This window comes from Ornithorhynchus anatinus, chromosome 4 (genome assembly GCF_004115215.2).
Source record: "Ornithorhynchus anatinus isolate Pmale09 chromosome 4, mOrnAna1.pri.v4, whole genome shotgun sequence".
Lineage (NCBI taxonomy): Eukaryota > Metazoa > Chordata > Mammalia > Monotremata > Ornithorhynchidae > Ornithorhynchus > Ornithorhynchus anatinus.
The window spans coordinates 46141260-46156068 of NC_041731.1; the positions used below are offsets into that span (position 1 = coordinate 46141260).

At 42.3% G+C, this 14809-nt stretch overlaps 1 protein-coding gene and 1 non-coding gene across 2 annotated transcripts in view; both read right to left on the minus strand.

The window, feature by feature from the left end:
* The window catches only part of SCAI (suppressor of cancer cell invasion), a 123033-nt gene that overhangs the window by 67003 nt on the left and 41221 nt on the right, over positions 1-14809 (minus strand). The window lies entirely within an intron of this gene.
* Positions 10171-10308, minus strand: LOC114811837. The gene has a single exon (XR_003759533.1). It is a non-coding gene; the product is annotated as a small nucleolar RNA SNORA7 (small nucleolar RNA).

The following is a 14809-nucleotide window of genomic DNA, read 5'->3' on the forward strand; positions in this document are numbered from 1 at the left end:
ACCTACGTCCTTCTGACTCCCAAACGTGCTCTCTCCATTAGGCCATGCTGCTTCCCCTATCTATAAATATACAAACATATACATATGTTTGCCTTTCGTATTCCAAGATGACACCGCTGATGGTGAAATTCACCTACTAGAGAACATGTAAAGGAAAGACCAACGTAAGACCCACTGTTCCATCCCCGCCGTGTGCACAAAAAGGTTGTTTGATGCTTGCAGTGGTTAGCACTCTTTCAGCTTTTAGCTCCTCGTCTCTCAATCGTTACAAAGCTTTTGCTCAAAAAGAGTGTCTCCTTTCTTGACTGCACTATGCCCTGCTGATCTATCCCTGCTAAAAACTCTCCATTTTCATTTATGACGTAGTATGGTCAGAGGCATTGTTTTACTGTGTCCTCGAAATCATTTCTTCTATCCTTGCTTTCAGTATCCTAATTTCAGCTCTGAATAGAACAGTAATTAATAATAGGGTATTTGTTAAGCACTATGGGCCGAGCACTATTCTAAGCACCGGAGTACATCCAGGCTAATCGGGTCGGACAAAGCGCTCACAGTACAACAGGGTCAGAGGAAAGTCATTTGGGTATGCTGCTTTGGTTCATTCTTCTGGGTTAAAGTGAGTCTGGCTTCGATACTAGGAGACTGACTTGGTTCCAGAATTTCACTGTTTACGATCCCAACTTGCCATCTGATGCCACTTCAAAAATACAGTCCGTAGGAGCCCGGACTAGAATGCTTATAATTCTTGACTGCTCCAGATCGGCATAGAGGATAGAGCATGGACCTGGGAGTTAGAAGGTCATGAGTTGTAATCCCGGCTCTGCCACTTTTCTGTTTTGTGGACTTGGGCAAGTCTCTTCACTTCTCTGGGCCTCAGTTACCGCATCTGCAAAATGGGGATTGAGACTGTGAGCCCCACGTGGGACAGGGACTGTGTCCAAACCGATTTGCTTGTATCCACCCCAGGCCTTAGTACAGTGCCTGGCACATAGTAGCACTTAAATATCAGAGTTATTGTTATTATAGGGAGGTCCCATTCTCATACTAGGGAAGCAGCATGGCTCAGTGGAAAGAGCCTGGGCTTCGGAGTCAGAGGTCATGGGTTTGACTCCCGGCTCTGCCACTTGTCAGCTGTGTGACTGTGGGCAAGTCACTTCTCTGTGCCTCAGTTACCTCATCTGTTAAAGGGGATTAACTGTGTCAATTAGGCTGTAAGCCCGTCAAAGGGCAGGGACTGTCTCTGTTACCGATTTGTACATTTCAAGCGCTTAGTACAGTGCTCTGCACATAGTAAGAGCTCAATAAATACAATTGAATGAACGAATACTAGAGAGAGCGAAGGCCATGTAGTGGCTCTAGAATTAGATTCATATCCTGGTTGCAAAGTAGAAAATAGAGGAGGCATTACAGAGGAGAGAAGGAAATGTTGGGGTTTTTTAATTGGCACTCTACTAAACACTCGGGTAGATAGAAGCTAATCAGGTAGGACACAGTCCATGTCCCACATGGGGCTCACAGTTTCCACGCCCATTTTACAGATGATATAAATTCAAAGGAATATTCCAAACTCTGACTGGTTTTTATAGTGTTGCCTTTTTCCCACAGGGAACCACTTCCTATTGAAAGGCCAAATTTCTTAACAGGGACTTAGATCACTATTGATGAATCTGTATTCTAAGGCGACTTGTTTAAAGACGATTTTCTATGAAATGCCAGATGATCCCTTTAAAACGTCACTATTTGAAAATATGCTTCTACAGGAGGAGAGGAAGAGCAGTTCCACTAGCTCAAGAGATCTGAACTGTATCAAGGGTGGACATGGAATATTCTGGAATGAAAACGTGGAAGACAGAGGAATCAAGTTGCCTTGGCAGTGAGGGAAAGAACAAGCATTCCTACGAAATCAGTCAGTTGCAGTGGTATATATTGAGCACTGTGTTGAGTCCTCTCGGGAAAGCACAATACAAGAGCGTTGTTAGAAATGATCTCTCCCCCTCAGGAGTTTACAACCTACAGGGGAATTGCTAAAATGCAACTGAGAGATTACCTCGGAACTACACTATATAGTGTAGTGGATAGAGCACGGGCCTTGGAGTCAGAGGGTCATGGGTTCTAATCGCAGCTCCGCCACTTTTCTGCTGGGCAAATCACTTCACTTCTTCATGCCTCAGTTATCTCATCTGTAAAATGGGAATTGAGACTGTGAGCCCCACATGGGCCAGGGTCTGACTGTGTCCAACCCGATTTGCTTGTATCCACCTCAGTGCTTAATACAGAGCCCAGCACATTGTAAGTGCTTAAATATCCTAATTATTATGATACCCCGTTCTCCTATAACCCAGGGGTGTCAAGGAAAACCTGTGCTGTAGTTCTCTCCCTGTGTTTGACGCTGCGCATGTGTCCACAACTATTTCTTCCAACACAATAACAGGCTGGGTTTGCAAACAGGCTCACTTCAGAAGAATGTTCCCTAATTCCTTAACAGTGCTCTAAACAAAAGGGCTAATGAAAATATGCATCATGGTAGAATAATAATAATATTAATAATAATAGTAATATGGGTTAAGTGCTTACTACATGCCAACCACTGTACCAAGAGTGCTGGGGTAGATATGAGACGTGTGGCAGGGATTGTCTCTATTACTGAATTGGACTTTCCAAACGTTTAGTACTGTGCTCTGCACACTGTAAGTGCTCAATAAATACGATTGAATGAATGAATGAATGAATGAATGAACAATAAAGTTCCACTTGGCGGTCACAGTCGAAGTAGAAGGGGGCAGAGGTATTGAATCTCCATTTTGCAGATAAGGGAACTGAGGCACAGAGAAGTTCAAGTGACTTGCCCAAGGTTGACCAGTGGGTAAGTGGTGGAAATGGGATTAGAACTCAGGTCCTCTGATTCCCAGGCCCATGCTTTTTCCACCAGGTCATGCTGCTTTTCTGAGCGATTCTATTTAGCTTATATATACAACTCAGGTCGACCACTTTTTTTTTTAAAATTCTTAGTTCACCAGTGATTTAAGAACATACAAAAGAAGTGATACAGTTAATTCCATAATAGACATTTTCTTTTCACGGTGGGATAAAAAGTTATTGAGAAATTATGGAACATTATTCCTACAGTGTGCATCTGTTTGGATATAATGACATCCGGGGTCAGATGAAATGATTCTCTCCTTGAGTGCAGTGTCAGCCAAGGTACAGTGCAAGTTTTCTGTACTGTGAGAGTCTTCAGGAACACAAGCCCCACATTAAAGAACTGACTGTTCATGTAAAAAAAAAAAAAGAAAGGTGAGAAAGAAGACATCTTGACAGGGCCTTTTTAATTAGCCAAAGAACAGGAATCAGCCACCATTTTGTGCAGAAGGGCCAAACACAATGAAATCTTAGAACAGTTGGTGTGCCAAGAACCAATCAAACAATTTAAATACATATTAACAGAGTTTATTCCATTGTGAAATTAACAGTTTCAATGCTGGGAAGCAGCTTGGCCAAGAGGAAAGAATACAGGCTTGGGAGTAAGAGGATGTGGGTTCTAATTCCTTGCCTAAAAACTGTCTGCTGTGTGACCTTGTCATCTGTAAAATGGGGATTGGGACTGTGAGCCCTACATGGGATGAGGACTGTGTCCAATCCAACTATCTTGTATCCACCACTGCCTGGCATATAGAAAGCACTTAATAAATACTTTAAAAAAAAAAAAAAAGACCTCCTCCTTCTCCCCAACCCTGTGCAATGCCTGCTCTGAAGAGGCTGGACAGATTAACATTTTCAACACCCCTGCTCCCTCCCTCCCAGAAGTCCCTGGGCTACTTTGTTTTATGGAGCCCCTACGTGACACACGATGTCATTATGTCCCGCTGCACATGGTGCGGTGTGATGATGTGCAGTTGTTTCGTAGTTTGTCGCTGCTAACAGGGGAGGGGAGGAATGAGAAGAAGAGGTTGAGGAAAGGAGAAAGAGGGGAGGAGTAGGAAAAGAGAAGGGAGAGGAGGTCTGAAGAGCCATCACAGATTAAGCTCTTACCTCCTCACATCTCTCCTGACCCAAGGGGAAGCAAGAAGGCAGAGCCCACGTGACCTGGCATCGGTGACAGCAGTGCGCTCCTCCACCCTGCCTCGCAGACACGCCAACCGAGAAGGCAGGAGATGTTTTTGTTTATTGTTAACCTGTACTCTCCCAAGTGCTCAGTACAATTCTCTGCACTCAGTAAATTCAACTGAATAAATGAAGAGCCCCTCCTTCCCAAAAGGTGTTGCAACGAAGTCCCTGGAGACAGGAAGTTCCTACTTTCCCAGGATACCATCCCTTCTCACCCTGTGCCCAGTAAAAGTGTGTGTTACAAGTTGCAGGGGTCTAGGACAAAAATGTGCCCAAGAATCCAAAGAAAGAAGGGAATTGAATCAATGATATTCCCTGAGCCCTTACAGTGTGCAGAGTACTGTACTAAGCACTTGGGAGAGTATAATACAAGTTGGTAGATCCGTTCCCTACCCTGAACAAGCTCATAGTCTACGGCGGGGGGTGGAGGGGAAGCAAGAAGAAGTACCAGCAATACACACTGCTAGCTGAAAGACAACTGAAGAATGGAATAGGTAAAATGAACTGATTTTAGGCTTCCAACTTATGCTCCCACAGAACAAGCCATCTATTTATTTATTCCACCATAAATGTCTGGAAAGAGAAGTCTCCCTGGGAACACATACATAAATGTTAATTTAAAGCTATCAGGAGAAGGGTGCCAACCACCAGCTTTCTGAGCAACTAATTCCATCACATTTTAATAACTTGATTTACTTCCTTCAAACAGGGTCCCTGCTTTCTGTTAACTTTTAAGTCATCTAGCAAACCTAAAATATCATTTGCAATTTTTAAGTAATCATTTAGATGAGACTACAAATAAATGTCTCTACTCAGTGAGCAAATGCAATCCCTATCCTTGAAAACAGGGTAAGCAGGAAGAATATTCCTAGGATCCTTAAGATGATCTGATCCATATTTGGCTTCCAGTACTTTGGGGCAGGTAATCAATGACCAATCAAGTGAAACATTATTCATGTATTATTATTTATCAATCTAATCCATCAATATTGAGAAGCCCAGTTCCCCAAGGTTACTCTCTGAGAGGAATATTAATTCAGATGACCAAGGGACCGTTCAGTCCCTTCCCGGGGACACGGCACATATGCTGTTGAAATGGTACGGAAAAGTTAATGCTCCTTCCAAACTGCTTATCTTAATCCATGCTGTAATCTAAAAGTTCAGTGAGATTTGAGAAGTACATGGTAACTACGCCTTTCATGAGGCCTCAACACAATTTTTGCAACAAGCTAGGGCTCTACCATCTCCTAAACGTCGGCTGCCCTGGAAATTTTATCAGGAGTCTAAAATTACTCAAGGATGGCATAGCTAGCCCCCTCATCACAACTGGAAGAGCTCAGTCTGATGTTTTCTCCATCAGCAATGAGATAAGACAGGGCTGCATACTCCATCCGTAATGCGCACGCCACATTCATTTATTCAATTGCATTTACTGAGCGCTTACTATGTGCAGAGCACTGTACTAAGTGTTTGAGCACTATACTAAGCGCCAGAGAGTTGGTGGTGGCAATCGCCCCTCTGGCATTTGGAGCTGTACTCCTGGACCCACTTCCCAGGGTTGACGATAACACGGATTTCCAGTCGGGGTGGAAAAAGTTCCAATGTGACAGCTTTCTGATCTGCTAGTTCCGTGAGGTACAGTGCTCTGCACATACTAATCGCTCAATAAATACCATTGATGGATTGAAGTCTACTTTCTCATACTCCTCATCCCCAACTACAATTCTTACTTCTTTTTGGCCCCTGTCAGCCAATCGTATTCACTGGGCGCTTACTGTGTGCACAGCATTAGGTTAAGCACTTGGGAGAGTATAATATAACAATAAACAGACATAACCGCTGCTCACGATGAGCTTGAAGAGTTGGCCGCTTATGAGTAGATTTCGTCTTGTTCAACCTATTCTTGATACAGTAGGAAGGAATCTGGTTGCTAAATTAGACTCCTTTCCACTGGAAAGTAGTTTCCACTCAAGTTACAAACACCGTCAAAACTTCTTGAAGCAAAGAGAAGCTATTATGAAGTGATAACTGTGCTCTCAAGTTTGGATCTGGCTATGATCTTGTAATCGGAACCCGGTCCGATACCAGGCTGCACCTGGCAAAGCTGAGGATCGCCACTGGTGACACAGAGTTGAATGCTGTCACTGAGCTCTGCTGGAAAGGATAAGCAGCCCAAATCAAGAGGGTTATAATGTCACTGGGAGAATGACCGTAGGTCGCACAACATGGTATTATTTTAGAACCAACTGAGGGTTTACGGAGCGATTGCACAGACTCTTTTTCTCCTACTCATATGACAGGCCTGAATTTATCTTATGCCACATCCAGCGTCTTAGAAATTGCTCTGGCACCTTCTTTATGCCATAATTTGAGATCAATTGAAATAGATAATTACAAACAATTTTATATAGGTTCTTAATTATTAATATAGTGTTCATGATTGATAAAAGTATTCCATATTACTTTACACTTCCCCAGCACCGGCACCTTCTTTATGCCATAATTTGAGATCAATTGAAATAGAGAATTACAAACAATTGTATATAGGTTCTTAATTATTAATACAGTGTTCATGATTGATAAAAGTATTCCATATTACTTTACACTTCCCCAGCACCTAATTCAAAGTACTGCATAGAGTGGGTGTTACAATAAACATTAATATGACTACATATTTGTTGCATCGCACCTGTGCTGGCACAATCACGTGGGGAGAGTGGACGGCGAGAAGGCTGCTCAGAAACCTGGTCTATAGGGAGGAAATGGAAGGACACAAGAAATGTTTTAAAGGCATAATAAAGCAAAATGTCAGATCCTCAACGAGGGAGAAATAAAATTGAGGCTAGGCACTGCGGAAAACAAATACAGCAGGGCCACAAGGGGACAGATGGGTCCAACGATTTCTTCCACATTGACTTATCATCCACCCTTGTGCATGCTGATAAGACTCCCATTGGGAGATTCTTTTTGGAGGATTTTTAATCAGTAAGCAAGCAGGTTATAGAAAGATGATTTGTGTCTATCTCCTCCACATCAGTGCATGAAATGATTGTTCCCTTGCTACCCTGTCATATGTGAAATCCACAGTACCTCTTGTATACAGGGATATCATTGATACAGTTGTGATGTGTTCCTTGAATACGTGAATGTATCGTGCATGGCTGAATCGTGGGGTATGCCTTCCTACAGTTTTACATGCTATGAACCTCTGGAAAAATAATATGAAATCCCTTTACAGGCAATGTACAGTTACATTAAAAACAAACTATTGTTTACTCTTTAAACTTTGTTAGATCAATTCAAAGCACAAAATCACATCAGTTAAATGAAGTGTAATTTGATTATGAGTCTTTGCAGGTGGCTACAGAAGCAGCGGCTTGTTCTGTTGACTCTGGTAATGGTTTTTCAACAGAAGTAGGACTGTGTCCAACCTGATTAACTTGCATTTCCCCAGTGCATAGAACAGTGCTTGATACATAGTAGACACTTAACTGATATCATCTGTGTGTGTTTCTACTGTTCTCCTCTTTCTGGGGACTTCCTGTCAATGAAGTGTCTGCTTCTCTTCTGTGTATTTTTTCTCAGCACTTAAATATCGATAATAATATTTATACCACTACCACAATATCTGCACAGCATTATTTGCCGTTCTTTCCTGAGAATGAGCAATCGTGAATCTCAGCTAGTAAGTCGAAGCACCTTAGTATGTTTATTACCTGAGGGCAATGATTACGGATTGCTCGGTACTGGTTCCTGGCCCCCAAATAACTCATCTAAAGAGAAGTCCTACCAATGGGTCCTTTTGACCTTAAGATCCCTTTAAGGTATATGCGGCAGAATGACTGCAGAATGTCCTTTTGGAAGATTTCCTCTTCACCCCAAAAAATAACTACTAATGCTCTATAACACACTGGAAAACAGTTGAGGGCAAAAAAATTGTGTCACCAGTGTGTTCCAACATACTACTTTCTACCAGGAATGGGGGACTGAACCTACTTTTCTGGTTTATTAATACAGTACTGGCTGTCTAGCAATGTAATAGGCCCTTCCAGATTGAGTGTCAAGTCCTCAGTTTGGTGCTGTGCCTTGCTGTTGAAAGTTTGATGTATTTTTCAACAACAAAAAAAGGATTTTGTTACAGTTGTATTTTCTTCCTTTTGATCAGGTCTGTAATACAAATGTTGGCCTAATGGGACAGTAAAAACCAAAAATATATAAACATTTGCCTTTTAGAATAAGCACATAAAAATTTTTTAAAGATTCTTCCGGGTTACACGTAATAATTTAATATGCCAGTGCGGTTAGGAGGAATATAGAAGAAACCACTCTACAAATACCAGGCTCTTCAATGATCACGTAAAATAATGAGACAAAACTGGTGGGGGAAGGGGGATCATTTTTCTTTTGCAAATAGAAAAAAGGGGGAACCAGGAAAATGTCATAAATGAAGTTTAAGACAGGAGAGCCCAAACCAAGCTGCAATCAGAAACGGATCTATCTGGAAATATTTTCCAGGAAGTCCCAGGGAAAAATCTTTGCCTGGGTCCCACAAGATGCAATTTGACTTGAGACCCATAGAATGAAATTAGTGCTGCCAAGCATCGAGTATAACCCTGCTTCCTCTCAGCCATACTGTAACCTAAATTCAGAGTACAGCAAGGAAGCAGACAAACAGGAAAATGATAGCGCATACAATTACACTAGAAAAGAAGGAAAAAAATAAAAGAGTAGTCGACAGCCTCACTTACCTCATCCTGCATATGCTCTATTTTTCTCTCTATTCCAGAGCACAACATTCAGCACTGTGAAGACACAGTACTGCAACCAGTTTAGGCAAAAGGAACAAATGGCTCCCTCTACTTTGGTCTTGCAGATGTGTATGATCCTGCTGAATTCTAGTGCCAAGCAGGAAGACGAGACAGGGAGAGACTGAGAAGCGTTAACTAGAATGGCTTTTTGCAGTTGAAAAAAAAACACGCCCCCTTTTTCCCTCTAAAGAAACGTGTCCCTCTCTGTCCCTTTCCCAGCTCTACCGGAACTAGAGCCTCTCAACACCACTGTTGAAAATACTTTCATACAGAATAGGAAAAGGCAGGACAAGCTTGACCCTATTTCCATGCTGAGTGGGAGCACCAACGTGAGACTGAACTATGCCGTCCAAACTGCAAACTGAAAGGAAGCTGAAAAAAGTGTCTATTTTTAATCAATCAGTGGTATTTATTGAGTGCTTACTGTGTGCAAACAGCACTTGGCAGAGTACAGTTTTCCTCTAGAATTATTATTACAATGCTTGCTGATTTCCAAACAACGGCAAGAGGCTTGGTGCAGATTCAGCTTTGGAAACACATAGAAAAAATGAGGGAGAGATTTTCTGCTTTTCATCCTATCACAGAATTTACTAGCATGACTATGGGCTCTGAGGTAGGCTTGCCTATAGTAATACCACCGATAACACCTTTAAATACCAAAGACAAGTGGCATAGACTATGTGTGCTCCAACTAGCTCCAAACCCTTTTTCCTAATCTCCAGGATTTTATTTTTGTTCACTCAGTGCAGAGAGATGAATATGCCTTTTGAAAACGATAGGCATTCTATGTTTCAGAGGTGTGGAAACCACTGCTCCTTGCCTTCAAACTAGCGTGTTTATGCCCAAACCGAATGTCATTCTGAAAGGTCTACTTAATCTCAAATTGGGTAATAATTAGAAGAGACCTCAGATCTACAACTCAAGTAGTCAGTTGCCGCATCAGGCAAAGGTAAAGTGGACAACAGGATTGTAAACTCATGAGCCAGGAATGCGTCTGCTAATTTGGTTGAACTGTACTTAGTACAGTGCTCTGCACATGGTCTTGTCTTTTGCCGTGGAGTCGTCTTCGATCCATAGCGACGCCATGGACACATCTCTTCCAGAATGTCCCGCTTCCATCATTCAGGTAGTGGAGGCATAGAGTTTTCTGGGTAAAAATACAGAAGTGGTTTTCCATTGCCTCCTTCCTCACAGTAAACTTGAGTCTTCACCCTTGCTTCTCTCCCAAGCCGCTGCTGTCCGGCACAGGTGAGTTTTGACTTATAGCAGATTGCCTTCCACTCGCTAGCCACTGGCCAAGCTAGGAATGGAATGGATACGCCTCTGCCTGACTCTCCCCCCTGTTGTCGAGACTGGTAGAGTACTGGGAACTCTCTAGGTGTGACCCTGAGATGCTGCACTAAGTATGCACTCAATAAATACCACTGACTAATTGAACTGAGTTGGCAGGCTATAAAAATGATGGTATTTGTTAAGTGCTTATTATATGCCAAGCACTGTTCTAAGCGCTGTCAGCAGGGAACAAAGTAACAATACGAAGATGCACCAAGGCCCAATATGAAGTCTGATAACATAACTGACAATCAATCGAGCAGGAGTGATATAATCAGACAAACCACTCTGGCATACATTAGTCAAATGGAGCAACTCAGTTTGAGGAAAAATGTGAGGTAAGTCAAGAAACAAGGAGATAGAGCCAGAGAGTAGTCATTCATTCATTCATTCATTCATTCTTTCATTCAATCATATTTATTGGGCGTTTACTGTGGGCAAAGCACTGCACAAAGCACTTGGGAGAGAACAATATTACAATAAACAGACACATTCCCTGCCACAATGAGCTTCCAGTCTGGAGTACCAACAGTCATAACCTCCAGCAGTAGGATCCTTATACACAGGATGAAAAAAGACTAAAGTTCACCCATCTGTCTTTCCAGCCACACTTGTACACAAAACTAGTAATACTACTACTACTAATAATAATGTTTGGTATTTGTTAAGCACTTACTATGTGCAGAGCACTGTTCTAAGCTCTGGGGTAGACACAGGGGAATCAGGTTGTCCCACGTAGGGCTCACAGTCTTAATCCCCATTTTACAGATGAGGTAACTGAGGCACAGAGAAGTGAAGTGACTTGCCCACAGTCACACCAGCAACACCTTCAAATAACCAAGGACAAGTGGTATTTTTGCTCATGGGGGGGTGGGGGTGGGGTGAAGAGAGAAGGCCCTAAAACTCTAAGCTTTTGATCCAAGCCTGAAAGGCAAATTTAGGTGACAAGGGAAGAAAGCTACTCAAATGCAGAAGCTGCAACTGGATGGAGGCAGCTTGGGAGATGAAGGAATTTTAGCATTTTTTTTTGGTGGTGGCAGAGAGGGCCTCCCTCCATCCACTTACCTTTCTTTAGTCTGGGGGAGTGCTCTCCTACTGTTCAAATGGAGAAGAAGCTGAGAAGCAATGTGGCCTAGGGGATAAAAAGCACGGGCCTGGGAGTCAGAAGGCCTAGGTTCTGATCCCAGCTCCACCTCTTGTCTGCTGTGTGACCTTGGGCAAATCACTTCACTTCTCTGGGCCTCAGTTACCATATCTGTAAAATGGGGATTGAGATTGTGAGCCCCATGTGGGGCAGGGACTGTGTCCAACCTGATTAGTTTGTAACCACCCCTGGTCTTAGTACAATGCTTGGCAAATAGTGAGCACTTATACCACACATTATTATTATAATAGGGACTGTGTGCAACATGATTAGCTTTTATCTATCCCAGTGCCTAGTACAGTGCCTGGCACCCAGTAAGCACTTATATACTATTTAAAAAACTTATTTAACATTCTACAAAAACATTCAGTCCATGTTTCCCCACTTCTCAAGAACCTCCCATGGTTGCCCATCGGTTTTAAAGCACTCAATCACCTTGCCCCCTCCTACCTCACCTCGTTCCTCTCCTACTACAACCCAGCCCGCACGCTTCACTCCTCTAGAAAAATCTACTCATTTTACCCCAATCTTGTCTTTCGTGCCATCGACCTCTCACCTCACCCTGCCTCTGGCCTGGAACACCCTCCCTTTTCATATCTGACAGATAATCACTCTCCCCACCTTCAAAGCCACATCTCCTCCAAGAAGCCTCCCTTGATTAAGTCCCTCTTCCTTTTCTTCCACTCCCTTCTGCTTTGCCCTGATTTGCTCCCTTTATTCATCCCCCATCTCAGCCCCACAGCAGTTATTCAATTCAAATTAGTATTTATTGAGAGCTTACTATGTGCAGAGCACCATACTAAGCGCTTGGAATGTACAAATCAGTAACAGAGAGAGACAGTCCCTGCCCTTTGACAGGCTTACAGTCTAATCATTACAGTTACAATTATGTACAGATCCATAATTTATTTACTTATATTAATGTCTGTCTCCCCCTCTAGACTGCAAGCTCACTGTGGGCAGGCAATGTGTCTGTTATAGTGTTGTGTTGTACTCGCTCATTTAGTCCAGTGCCCTGCACACAGTAAGCCCTCAATAAATGTGATTGATTGGCTCATCAGCTGACTGTGAACAGAGAAAAGAAATACAAATTTCGGGGAAAAAAACAAACAACTCTGCACACCCCATCTGATCCAAATAATACTAACAAAATATGTCTCGTCGGTCACTAATGTGGGCTATTTTTTACTAGCATTTTGTGTTGCATTTCAACAACAGTGAACTGAAAAGCAATGGGTAGGTTGACATCACACGGGCAGGGTTTTCTGGGGAAGGGAGGGGTAAGATGAAACTTTTGTGTGTACCTACTGACATGCCTGGAAATCTGCCCAGCTGGTGGCTATAGAGGCCTTGAACTGCTTTTCTCACCTCTTGGTAGCCTGCAAAGGGAGCGAGGGGAAGCAGCTGATAGGACTATAGCAAAGACTCAAACACTGTCAGTTAGCCAAAATAGTGGCACATGGCTCCAAAAACAATACACTTGCCTACCCAGGACAACCCCTCCTGGTGCGAGCTCGTTGCTTAAATTTAGTTTGCGCCAAACAGAATTTGGGCCCCAAAATGAATCTCCCCGTCATGAGGGTTTCACCAAGGCAAAGGAATTGAAAATAAAAATACGTGCATATAAGTGCATCTATGCATGGGTATATAACCTCAGTTGATATTGCTTGCCCTGTTTTGCTTTAAAAATAGAAGATAAAAGCTGGTTGGTTGCAAAATGCTCAAATTAGAGAAGCAGCGTAGTCTAGTGGATAGAGCTCAGGCCTGGAAATCAGAAGGACCTGGATTCTAATCCCAGCTCGCCCAACCCGGGTGAGCCACTTCATTTCTCTGTGCCTCAGTTAGCTCATCTGTAAAATGGGAATTAAGTCTGTGAGCCCCAAGTGAGATAAGACTGTGTCTAATCTGATTATCTTGCTTCTACCCCATTGCTTAGTACAGTGCCTGACACAGTGTTTTATAAATACCATTAAAAAAGCCCATGAAAAATGAAAAGAGTTGCACAGATGCTGCCTTACAAAAGCAATCTAAAATTTTTATTAAGCAGCAGCTAATGCTTTGGGAAGACAAATAATGATGAACTAGAATATTTCCATTCAAATTAATGACATATGGGACATGTGTTGTGTTTTCTGGGTTTCCCCATTCAGGAAAATAGATGTTTGTTGGTGAGAAGTTCCATCTGTTCCTGCCGCCCAACAGGGAGTCAGAATGTGCTAAGACGATGATTTCACCCGACAGATAAGGAAAACTGGACGGAAGACTTCACCTAGAATAATTGCAAAGCTTCTGAAATAGCTCAGCCGGCCCAAGTTCACACATTCATTTTTCCAGCCAATTTTGGCCGTGCTGAACTGACTCCAATAGGTGCCTTCATCCTCTTGGCATTAAGTGCTACTGGGAGAGCTCGAGCCAAATAGGGAAGGAGAAAGACAGAGAAGGCAGAAATCACAGTGGAAAAAAAAGGGAAAAAGCCTTCGAAGGAACTGTAGCATTAAAGCATATTGAGAAACCAAAACAATTCGGAGGCCAGCATCCTGGAAGAATAGTCAGTAGACTCTTCAACTTATTGTTTGGCTTTGGTTAAATAATGCAAATCCTCCCTCTTTGGAAGAACACTGAGCCATTTCTGATTTGCCATTGTGGTTTCTGCACTGCAGTAACAGAGCTACTCAAGTAGATGCAAGAGGGTCAATGAAACCCCAAAATTCATCAGTTGTCCCATCAACCCACACACCCCAAATACCATTATTATTAGTAGTAGTATTAAAAAGGATGCTTTGGGGTACCCAAAGTCTGGCCTGGAGATTCAAGTCAGGCTTCAAACACCTCTGGAGACACTTTGTATCTAGAGACTTCTAAAGAGCTAGAGCAATTTAGAATCTGGACTATTTAAATCAAGTAAGAAAACTGAAAAAAAAAATCATATTTATTGAGCACTCTTATGCAGAGTACTATACTGAGTTCTTGGAAGAGTACTACATAACAGAGTTGGTAGACACATTCCCTGCCCACAGTAAGCTAATGTTTTCAACAACTGAAGGTGTTGGTACAAAAGATGTTTCCAAGCTGATATGATTTAACATTCCATAAAATTGATTTAAAAAAATTACCGTAGGAAAATTATATGAGAGACGATAATAGCTAACAGAGCTCTGTTGATTTCTTTCCATAAATTCTAGGTGTTGATTACATATCATATGCTTAATAATCACTTTAAATGTTAAACTTATCTTACCTATTTTAATGTCCAACTACTAAAGCACCATTTTCAGCCTAACTAAAGGCTGACACTTTGCCAAAAGTGCTGATTATAGAGAAGGACCAATTAGATTGTTTCAAGGAAGCAGTGAAGAGTTATTCTAATTATATTCTGTCCCCTAGTCTTTCTCAAAGACTGAGGAAAATTTAAATGGTTTTC